Source organism: Battus philenor, unplaced genomic scaffold (genome assembly GCF_028537555.1).
Source record: "Battus philenor isolate CCGP_79_NKW_IND1 unplaced genomic scaffold, ilBatPhil1.0.hap1 SCAF_9, whole genome shotgun sequence".
Classification (NCBI taxonomy): Eukaryota; Metazoa; Arthropoda; class Insecta; order Lepidoptera; family Papilionidae; genus Battus; species Battus philenor.
The window spans coordinates 9130725-9141848 of NW_027181759.1; the positions used below are offsets into that span (position 1 = coordinate 9130725).

Here is an 11124-nt window from a genome sequence, read left to right on the forward strand (position 1 = left end):
AGTAAAATGTGAAGCGCTCAATTCTGATTGTAATAAAATATCTTTATATCTAATTTAAAAGTATAATTAAAAAAATAAATTTGTATAATATATTATTTTAACTACAAAAGGATGTATATATTTACAAAAATATTTTCTACCTTAAAATATAAAAGACTACTAAATTTCAAAGTCAATTAATAAATAGTGCAATAACGTGTATTCTATATTCCGACGTAATCATGTACCCAATTTAACATTTGTGTTGTTCTTGCCACGTAACGTTTTGAACAAAAAAACTTGCGAAACTTGTTTCCACTTCAACGCCATGCATGTGTTATCATTCTTCGTCTTTACTTCTTTCTGTAACAATAATAATATCATTTAGTATGTGTATTTATTAAAATGTAGACTTTATACACTAAATTTAGTCTCAGTATAAATGTTGAACAAATAGAACACAAAGTATTTTTTCCGTTTTTAAAAGTTATAAAGACTACAAAACGATTATGACAATATTTTATAAATTCTTTTTTTGCTTACAAATATTCAAATAATAATTTGTGTCCTATTACATAGTAATATCGTTTATTACAAAACAAAATTTATCTATTTATACCATATTGTTGATAATAACACAGGATTTAACAGAGCTCTATGCATAATAATCAATCCGTAAAGAGAAACAGAGAGTCAAACACTCACCTGTATTTTAGGTTCTCGGTTATTCAAAGTCACGTACAACGAAAAACTCAGGAACAACAACTTTAAAGTAACAGCTATTGACACCACAATTATAAATGCATACGTCATAGTGGCTATTTTCTTGTGTAGATTTAATAAATGAAACACAGTGTTGAATGCAGAACTACACGAGTACGACTTATAAGAACGGCCTAACTGGCTATGTTGATTTTTTTATTGAAACCGCCTTCTCCACTAATCAAATCAATAAACTCTATTAGAAGCGGCGATTTTACTAAAATTCGTTTCAAAACACGTTTATGTTCTTTAAAAGGGACTGTCAGTAAATTGTTTTTAATCCTTGCGTGTATCTTATACCATTTGATTGTGGTGATAGGATTGATTTTTATTTTATCATACTTTTTGATAAATATATAAGTGATTATAACAGTAGATATTTTTGTTAAAAATATTTTTATACGACCCTTCCATGTGTGAACTTTTATATGTGAAAAAATATGTGTTCGTGTATGTTTGAGTGTAAAAATTACGAAAATCCCAAATTAATCGACGAAAGTGTTCCCAAATTATGTTAATAATGATTAAATATTAATAATCAATAGATTTACAAAGATTTCAACGATGTTTTCAGTAGCTATTTAAATTCAAGCAAAAGAAAGAGATAGTGGAATCTCATTATATATATTTATGAGATTTAATCTATATACTTGCTCAACGTGATATCTCAATAAACTTAACGCTTAGAAACTTGAAAGTCAGCTAACAATGTATTTTACAAAACTCAACCCGGGGTTGAAGTGTTCATTAAAAAATGCCTAATTTGAAATATAGATTTTATAGGCATAAAACTGGGCCAAAATCTGTTCTCTCTACGTATTTTACCCCAAACGAAGCGAGTGGGAGACAGCTAGTAGCTTATAAAACATATTCAATATTTCAACACTTTCCAAAAAAAAAAACATCTAAGTACATATTTTTACCTCGATCTATGAATAAAAGTTATCACAATAAACGTTATAAATTGTATATGTATATTATATAGCTTCAAATCACTAGAAGCGACACTGAAATATAATCACTTTTGAACGCAGTGATATAAACATATATATAATAATACTTCTTCGGCAGCTAAATATTATCAAAATAAGATAAGTTAAGCTTATTGTTATTCCTGTCTGTTACTTTCGTAAGTCATCCATCATTGCCGTTGAGTTGAATTCGATTGCGCTAAGCAGCGCCCGCGTGGCCCCGTAATGACATTCGCTCATTGTCTGCAAGGCAGTTTGTATATGCCACATTGCTACGTTTTCCCCGACACATTTTCACAACATTTGAACAGGTGCGCTTTTTAAATTTATCCACCTATATATATTATATCATTTAATTCTTTTTGTTTTGCATATTATGTTCTTTTTAGCAATGTACATATGAACATCGTCCTTAGATGCAGCAATTAAGACTTTATTTTGTAGTTTATTTTATGGCGAAACAACACGTTATGATCAAACTTAATATGTTAAATTAGAACACATTAGCGTTGTTGTTGATTTATTTTCCATGCTAATCAATATTCGTCAATAAATAAAGAACCTTATTATTTATGTTTTTTATATGTTGAATACGTATTAGACGTAAGGGATGTAAATATACATTTACTTATAAATTAGTTCTATTAATCTATATTAAATGTAATTAACATAAATCTGTTTCTTCCTAATGAAATAATACTATATTTTTGTGGAATAATGTCGCTGTTATTTTTATTACTATGTTCTGAAAGTTTTGAATCCTTTGAAGTATTCAAGGTGCGATCATATAATGTATTTCTTAGAAGTTTCATTCCATTCCAGATACATCAATAACCGAGTCATGTGTCTCCAATTGTATTTATACTTATATGTATAATTTAAAATCTAATAAATGACAGTCGTATATCTGGTCAGTAATTCCCGGCTAATACATAAAAAAATTAAAATATAATAGGAAAGTACTTTTATCAATACTCTGTATTTGTACAGATTAAGTAATTTATCTATTCGCACGTGTACTGTAACGCCTATTTATTTTCGTCTGCGTCTTAATTAAAGCTTGTATTTTTTGTTTTCAAAGGAAACTAATTTTATATGTATATTATAAATAGTTTGTTTGGAATTATCTAGGTCTTATTACAAAATATTTTTTAAACGGGATTGTGTTTTAACGTGAGGTCGTTTGACATATCAAGATGGTTCCGCATATTCTATGTGCTCCCATATTACAAGGCGGTTTTCACAGATCAGAGAATCCGTATACGATGTTGGTAGGAGGCAGACTCGAGTCTTTCTTCGATATTCGAATAGAGGCATTCAAAACATCGAAATTGATATACATATTTTAATAGTATTTATGCAACACCGACTGATCTACGTGACACTACATTAGGGAGCTATGAAAAAATTTTAATGCTTGTTTGTCCCGCGTTCAAACGATGTAATTAAAGACGTAGAAGTTAAAAGAATCGAACATTATCAAATATGAATTTAAATATAATGTCTAGTACTGGCCCAAAATATTACTGCGTAAGCATCACTGTGTTTTGTCATGGATTAACGCCGTTAAAAGCGGGTTTTAGGTGACAATGTTCTAAAGGCGTTGTTGATACATCTTTGCTACTATAATTAGTTATAAATCGAGCGCTCCGTTAAGAATTTCAGCTCGGGCTGTTACATTATTTATTACAATTGACTGTTAGGTACGGCAACTTCTTAAGTTCTATAGAATGATAGGACCTAACCTTAGTCTGTCATTAGAATCACGTTTAGTTTTTCAAATCGATGGTGATTATTTAAGAACTTTGAGCCTAACATTTCAACCACTATGATAAGTGTTAGCTCTTGAATTGTGAATAATCTTAATCTCCGCATGATTTTTTAAGAAATATATATAAAAAGAGACGGTAATCACTCCACTTGACAATGATTGAAAGACGTTGCTAATAAAAGTAATTAGACTGATAAACGTAAAATAATATGTTTGAAAGCGGTGGAATCAAATCCGGCTTTAACTTGGTATAATTATTTACAAGTCCTCTGATTATTAAAAAATGTGATAATCATATTAACAAAGGGCTACTTCGCTGTAGAAAGTCGTGAAGACTCGGTATCCACACTGGTTTTTGTATGATATACCTTTAATAAATTCAAATTTATAAATTTCTATTTAACTAACTATTGTACTAACTAAAATATACACTCACTGCAATCATCTGTCCTTTTCAATTGTTAAGAAACGTGTTGGTGAGAGAGCGCTACATTAACTCTGTTCAGCGAATATAATATAACTAATATTATTGTTTTCTTATCCATTTTTTACAATAAAATTGTGAACTCGCGTCTACGATAAATCATGATCCCATTTAATTGGAATTGGAACATCATAATGTCTCATCTAGAACCATCTTTACGGCTTTGAGTCCGATAGAGGCCTTTGTAAAGGTGACTGTGGTCATAGTGCTCTAAGCAGAGGTTTGACAATCTTACAAGACAGATCAACATAGTCCCGCCATCCCGGAAAGATAAACCTCTTATAAAATCTTCATAAACACCTAAAAACTACTACGTATCTTTTGATCATCTTCAGGTGGTGCAATTGTGTTTTTTAGTGTTTCACTTAACTGTAGTTTAGAACCAATTTTCCTGTTATTATATTTCGGTCACTTAATTTTCAAAAAAATCCGAATCAAAGTTCCCAAAGCCTTAGAAACATCAAAAATTTTAGATTGATTTAAGAATGAGATTCTTAGACGAATGAAATATACCGACATAGGCTAGCGGATTGGCAATTAGAAGCGACAGTGGGCAGACTACATAGCGTGCAAAAAAATGGCAGGGCCTCAAGGTTCGTAAGCGCGGTGGAGGACGCTGAATGCAGGTCCTTATGGAAATCTATGGTAGAGGCCCTATATCTAGCAATGAACACGGCTGAAAAACTCACGGGTGATGGTGTATTTAAAAAAATTAAGAAAGGAAGCAACAAAATTGATTTTATCTCCAATTGTGTAGTTATTACGAAGCGTACATTAACACGAAATATAGCGCTGTAATTTTCAACATTTAGAGAAATTTTTACGGCATGGTTTCTTTGTCAAGCGGTGACTAAGTAAATAGTTATTTGTGTTTGTTTTACCCCCAAAAAGTTGATCCACACACAAACTTGATGAGATTTACTATCTTATTTGCAACATAAAAGATGGTGTGTTGGAAATCTGTGAAAAACCTTCTTGTTACGACGCATATTGCTCTGAAAATGGAGGGGGTGATTTTGTTCCCCCCAGACATCTGCGTAGGCGGCGGGTGCTGTCAGGGCCGCGACGACAAAGGTAGTAAGGGTGTCAGTTGGTGCAACTACAACATAACTTTCCTCCAAGTGCGTACACGTGAAGAAATTTAAGTCAGGTTTTTTGTTTTCATAAGTCGAGATACCGGTTTATTGTAACAGCCAGATTCATCACTTACGATCAAGTATCCTCCTTTTATAATTTCATTACTTTAGTTTGTAAAAACATACCAGTTATTTTAAAAATTAGTTATTTCTTCGTTTTTATTATATCTTATATTTGGTATTTACGGTGTGCAAAATTTATTATACATTAATTATTTGATGCCACCACTTGGTTACTAAGATAAAATAATCTAAGCGCTCGTCTATCATATCATATTGGGTTAACAAGCAATCTGTACCAGCCCAATTGAAATTGTTTATCGCAATCTCAAGTACTATAGAAGGACAGATTTTGAGTTATTTTTTAATTTCATTGTATTAGGTTACATACTAGATATATTACAGAGATTTGTTAGTAGGTACACCGAAGGCGCGCCATCCCCTAGGGCAAAAACAGTTATCCCTTTTACGTTTGAGCAAGCCACATAGCACACAGAACAAAGGGCAGCTGGTGCCAGCAACCGTAACGTAGAACATCTACCTACAAGGTAGACAGACGACATTCTTAAGGTTGTCGGAAAACACTAGATGCTCTTCCAATCAGTGCTATTTTAAGTCTATCTGTAAGGCCTATATCCAGTAGGAGAGGTCCAAGGGCTGTAACGTTGATAATGAGGAATTTGTATTAAATAGAACTTTAAGTTCTAATCAATTAATTTTAAAAAAGGATGATGTAAGAGAATTAAATTAGGGAATTTTCCTATTTCTAGAATGGTGCAAATGGTCATAAATGAAGAAAAAATTCGAGCGAAAAATGTTTAGCATTGTTGTTAACAATAGGAATGTAAAAGCAAGCGCAAACCACTCAATTTAATTAATAACCGTAAATTAAGATTTCGATTAAATGTTAATTCAAGGATACATAATGAACAATGAAGATATGCATATTGTGTAACCATTTATCGGAGCTTAGACACGATAAAAATTAATTTCAATACATTTATTTGTTTTTTTTTCAGTTTCGAGTTAGTACGCGTGAACGTTGAACGAGTATATTATGTGATTTTTGTTAATTGTATACAATGGTATTACATAACGCATTTCTTATTGTAGCGATTGTGGTTTTAGCTTTGAATGTAGTTTTCATCGTTTTGGCTATCACGTTTACCCTTAAACGTAGCAAGGTCAGTACATATTTATTTAATTTCCATTTGACTTGTTCTTTCACATTAATTATGTCGTGTAATATCGTATTCGAGTTTACCTGAGACGTGTCAATTCAATGTGTCAAACCTTATAGTGTGCAAATTCAAGACGTAATTTTATGTTAAACGTACTTTATATATTAGTAGTTTACGTCATAGTGATCTGCATTATTCTTAATGAAAGAAATTCCTAATCTAGTCAAGATGATAAATAATAAAAAAGGTTTTATAAAATTGTCAATCTTTTGAAATAATTTCGAAAACGTAAAAGATTAATTTTATGTTTAAGATGTTTATAAAAATGTATAAAGTAAAGTAATGCAGTTTTAAGCAGACAATTAATATTAAAAGTCGATTTTTTATGTCATAAAGCGTCAATTTCAGTAGATAGATCGTCGGTTCAGGACATAAATAGCCACTGCAAGGAATAGGCTTCCACCAAAAATGTCTATGGGAGGTTTTACACAGAGGACGCTATTGCTTTCGTACCATCTGGAAACTTGCTTATAAGCAGTATTATTGACGCTTAGTATGGAATTCCTGATGTAATATCGTCAATTTATAGCATTTAAATTTTTGTTCGATTTTACAGTTTTTAAAAAGTTAAATAATAACAAATAAATATTAATGAATCATATTTTATTTCAGGAAATAGCTACTACTAGACAATCTTTAGCGCCATCAATAATTCAACCACGAGAAGTTCGCGGCAGCATAGTCCCGCAAGTACTTCTGTATCACGCTTTAGAACGCGTCAGTATCGGTTCTCGACAGACCCTAAACTAGTATTTAAAAAACACACCCTATATAAAACAATAATAGTGTGCCCGCAATCCTATCTCCTTGTACCCGCTAAAATATTGAAATGTTTATATGTTATGAACTTGTTACGTAATGAAAAAAACATCGCACCTATGGTAATTAAAATGATCGAATATATTGTTTAAAAATATGATATGATATTACTTATTTATCTTGGCCTTCCAACGAAATTGACAGATAAGTAGCGTGAATGTGATCAATTTAAAATTCCTACATAGCATTGAAATCAAAAAATCGTTTGTTTATATTTTGATTTATTGAAAATAGTACAAGACGTTTTTGTTTATTATTTTAAAAAAGAAAAATCTGTTAAATATATTTAATAAATATCGATGTAAAGTAAAAAGATCGATCCACCTTGAGGTCGGAAATATCTTTTCAACGAAGCATTTCTATTTACTTCTATCGACATTTTCGAAGATTTTTTTTAATTCTTTACTATGCGAAATATAAGAAATTATAACTACACGGTTAAAACGCTTACAATCACGTTTTCATATATAACTGATAAAGTAATTTATATGTGATTGATAAAAAGCGTGATTCCGTGACAAATGCGGTATAGAAGATATAATCTTTAAAATTAATCGTTATCGTATAATAACATTTGATAAAGTGCAAACAAATTCATTTTACTTATTAAAAAATTAATAAGAAAAATCTCGCATATTGAAAAATATTTTTGGAATTGTAGACACCTATTTTACTGAAAATCTTAAAGAATGTACTTACAGGGTGTCTGGTGGCAGATCTGTGTTTTAAAAGATATTTGCTACATACTTTTAACTAAAGCAATAAACGATAGATTAGAAATGCGGATAATATTTTTAAAAACAAATTCAAAACGAAGCCTTGTTTTCTGCGTTACATGTTGCTTATACATACTTGGTTTAATTAAGTTGATTTCTTAAAAGAATATCATCTTTAAAATTCATAAGAGTACAGGAATAGTTATTGTAAACTCTCTCTTTGGAGTAGCAACTTAAAAAAAACCATTGGAGTTAGTCGGGTCACCTGGGGAATATCCCCAAAGCGACTGATCGGTTCTTTAGGAAAAGCTTTCCGAAGCAAATTCGTCGAAGCTCTGGCCGTGTGTGCGTGTAGTGGCACCATCCTGAACCACATGTGTGATGAATACAATGGATAAAGCTCGCAGGTTTGACAAAAAAAGTTCAACTATCCCATTCATGGATCAGGCACATCAAACAGTTACATTAGGTTAATGTTATGATTTTTGATGATTCAGCCAGTAACAGCAGTTTTGATTGAATGAAAATGAGCCCGGTTGCTCCAATTCAACCAACTTCTGCTTTTGAGAGTTCTTGAAGATCGATGGGGCCCTAACCGTAGAGTGTTTATAGCCAAAACAGATACGTTAAATGGTACATTAAATTTACAGTCGATCTATCACTTATCTGTCGACTATAACTGTGAACAAAAGTGTCAACGGGCAGTTACAAAAAAATCATTACTTTTAAAATGCTACGTCGGTACTCCACCATTGCAACATTGTGACTGAGAAATTCGTAGTACTTTTAATTAATTTTCAAAAGATTTCAGTACAAAAATTAAACCTGTTTTAATATATAAATTTAAGTGCGTACATAAACTAGAAATAAATAAATAACATTTAGTAAACACACAAATTTGTTTTATTACGAGAGAGAAATTTTCTTTGTTATTTTATACTTAAGAAATTAAATTTGCTTCAAACCTGAAAAAGATTTCACATGTTTTATTTTCAGCAATCGGTTTCTTTTCCTAGTATTTACTTAGCTATGACTTTTTTTCTCTCGCCGGGAAATCTAACATGAATTCGCAGAGGCAACGAGAGAGTCGCACTGGACTCCTACTGGTTAAATTTCCACGATCTTCCTTGACGCTTTTTATGTAATCGCCTTTACGTGTCACCGTAGTGTCAACAGCGGTTTTTAAATTGCACTTTTATAATGGGAAGGCGATTTTAACAAGCATCAATAATTGTAACAAACTCTAAGGATGCGTTTATACCTGGCTATTTCTTTGAATATGTTGTTTAAATAAGAATATCATTTTTCTAATACATAATCGGAAAATTCATCTCGACGACATTTTCAGAATTTCTTACAGAAATAAAAGGAATTCCAGGCTTTCTTCCTGTTATGTTTCATTATATTATTTTTGGTTCTATGCCTTCAACATGTTTCAATCACAGGTATGTAAACAGAAACAATTAACATAAAAAGAAAAAATAATGCGACTTGCATGCGGCAAACAATGTGAATTACACAACTGCCACCGTTAAACGTTAAACTCAACACGTGTTTCACCCGTCCACGGGGCATCTCCAGGAGTTATTTTACACTGATTAGTGCTCTAGTAGTAGACTCTGTGTTTGGCAGTATACGCATTTATCAGCGGGCTGGCGGGCGGTGCACTTTGTTGCACGACTACCACTGCATGTGCGGAAGTGGCTAAATATTGGTCCTTTTCTTACAAATGACACATATAAACTGATATTTTTCCTTCGTGTAAACACATCCTTGTGCTTGAGAATCAATAAGTTGTGTATTTTCTAGTATTAACACTTTCTGGCGAATACATTATAGTGAAATTACACGATAAATTTGATTTTAAGAAATGAGAATAACAATTTGTATATATTTTAAGATTAAGAGTGCAGACGTGATGCCAAAATGTTATTATGCACATTGTCATTAGGTGCTACTCTTATGACAGGCTTACGGCATTACTTACTATCGGATTATTGCTCTGATTACATCGCCATTACCATTATCGGTGCATAAAAAAAGAAAATTGAAAGACTTTTTACGTACAAACAACGCTTAGGCCCTTTAGTTTCAATTCTCTCAAAACTAAAACATAAAAACATGGAACATGGACATTACATGGAGTTATAACGAATACAACATTAATAATTTTAATTTTAATAGGCTATTACGCAGTTATAATCTATACACAGTTATTCATATTATGCAATAGTTTTATCAGTATGTTATTAAAGACTAATAAAATACAAATCTCTCATTTTATTACTTAATATTCCTCACAGATGGCGGTAGTTGTAGAAAAAGTAATAAATTTTTTCTATGTAGAAGAAAGTAAGAAAGAAAGACAAACGAAGGAAGAACTTTCCACATGGAATCAGAGGAGTTTGTTTAAATTTCATTAGAAAAGAACGGAATCCACATTAAATAAAATCTTTACATTTATTTAAAAACAATGTTTAACTAAACTAAAACTATATAAATATGATAAAGATAGACATATAAATATATATATATATATGCATATACATATATAATGATATATAATTTTTATATACGATATATAAATAATCTATATGATTTGGTCTCACAAAGGGTAAAAATTTATTTAATTTTGTCTTGAAAAGAAATCCAAAGAAACTAGATTTTTAATTTAAGTTATTTTGGGTGAAACCAACCGTAAATATTTATTTATAAGTGCATATTCGATGGTAGCAAATTTTTACCACAGTATAATGGCTAAAGATTGCGGCTCAATTGAGATTTTCGAGTTCTGATATTGCATTTTGAAATTGTGTCAAATATTTTATTTACTTTATTAAAATAAGAGCAGGATGTTCATCTGTCATTTAGATCTTATCACTTAGATTTAGCCTTAAAAAAAACACAAAATCTTAAACGAAAATTGAATGTCATGTTTTACACAATTTTTACTCTAATTTTAAATAAAAGGCGACGACGCACCCTCCAAATTAAAAATTAGTAATCCTTTTTGAGCACCACGTAATGTAAATGTCAAATAGGAGATATAATTCTACTGATTAAAAAGCGATACAAGATAACATATAGAATTCAGATTATTGTACTACCAAAATTCCGTGTGGGATTTGTAAAAATTCTGATGCCTTTCAACACGTGTATTTGTTATTATTCATGCATAAAAAGGAAGTTGGACGTTCACAATCTCAATAATGTGTAACATGCACCAGTAGCTAAAATAAATTTCA

General features: G+C 31.1%; 1 long non-coding RNA gene across 1 annotated transcript; it reads left to right on the forward strand.

Moving 5' to 3' along the window:
- The first annotated feature begins 1922 nt into the window (after positions 1 to 1922).
- LOC137932322 (uncharacterized) lies at positions 1923 to 7260 on the forward strand. The gene is made up of 3 exons (XR_011109080.1): positions 1923 to 2023; positions 6123 to 6287; positions 6957 to 7260. It is a non-coding gene; the product is annotated as an uncharacterized lncRNA (long non-coding RNA).
- The last annotated feature ends 3864 nt before the right edge of the window (positions 7261 to 11124 follow it).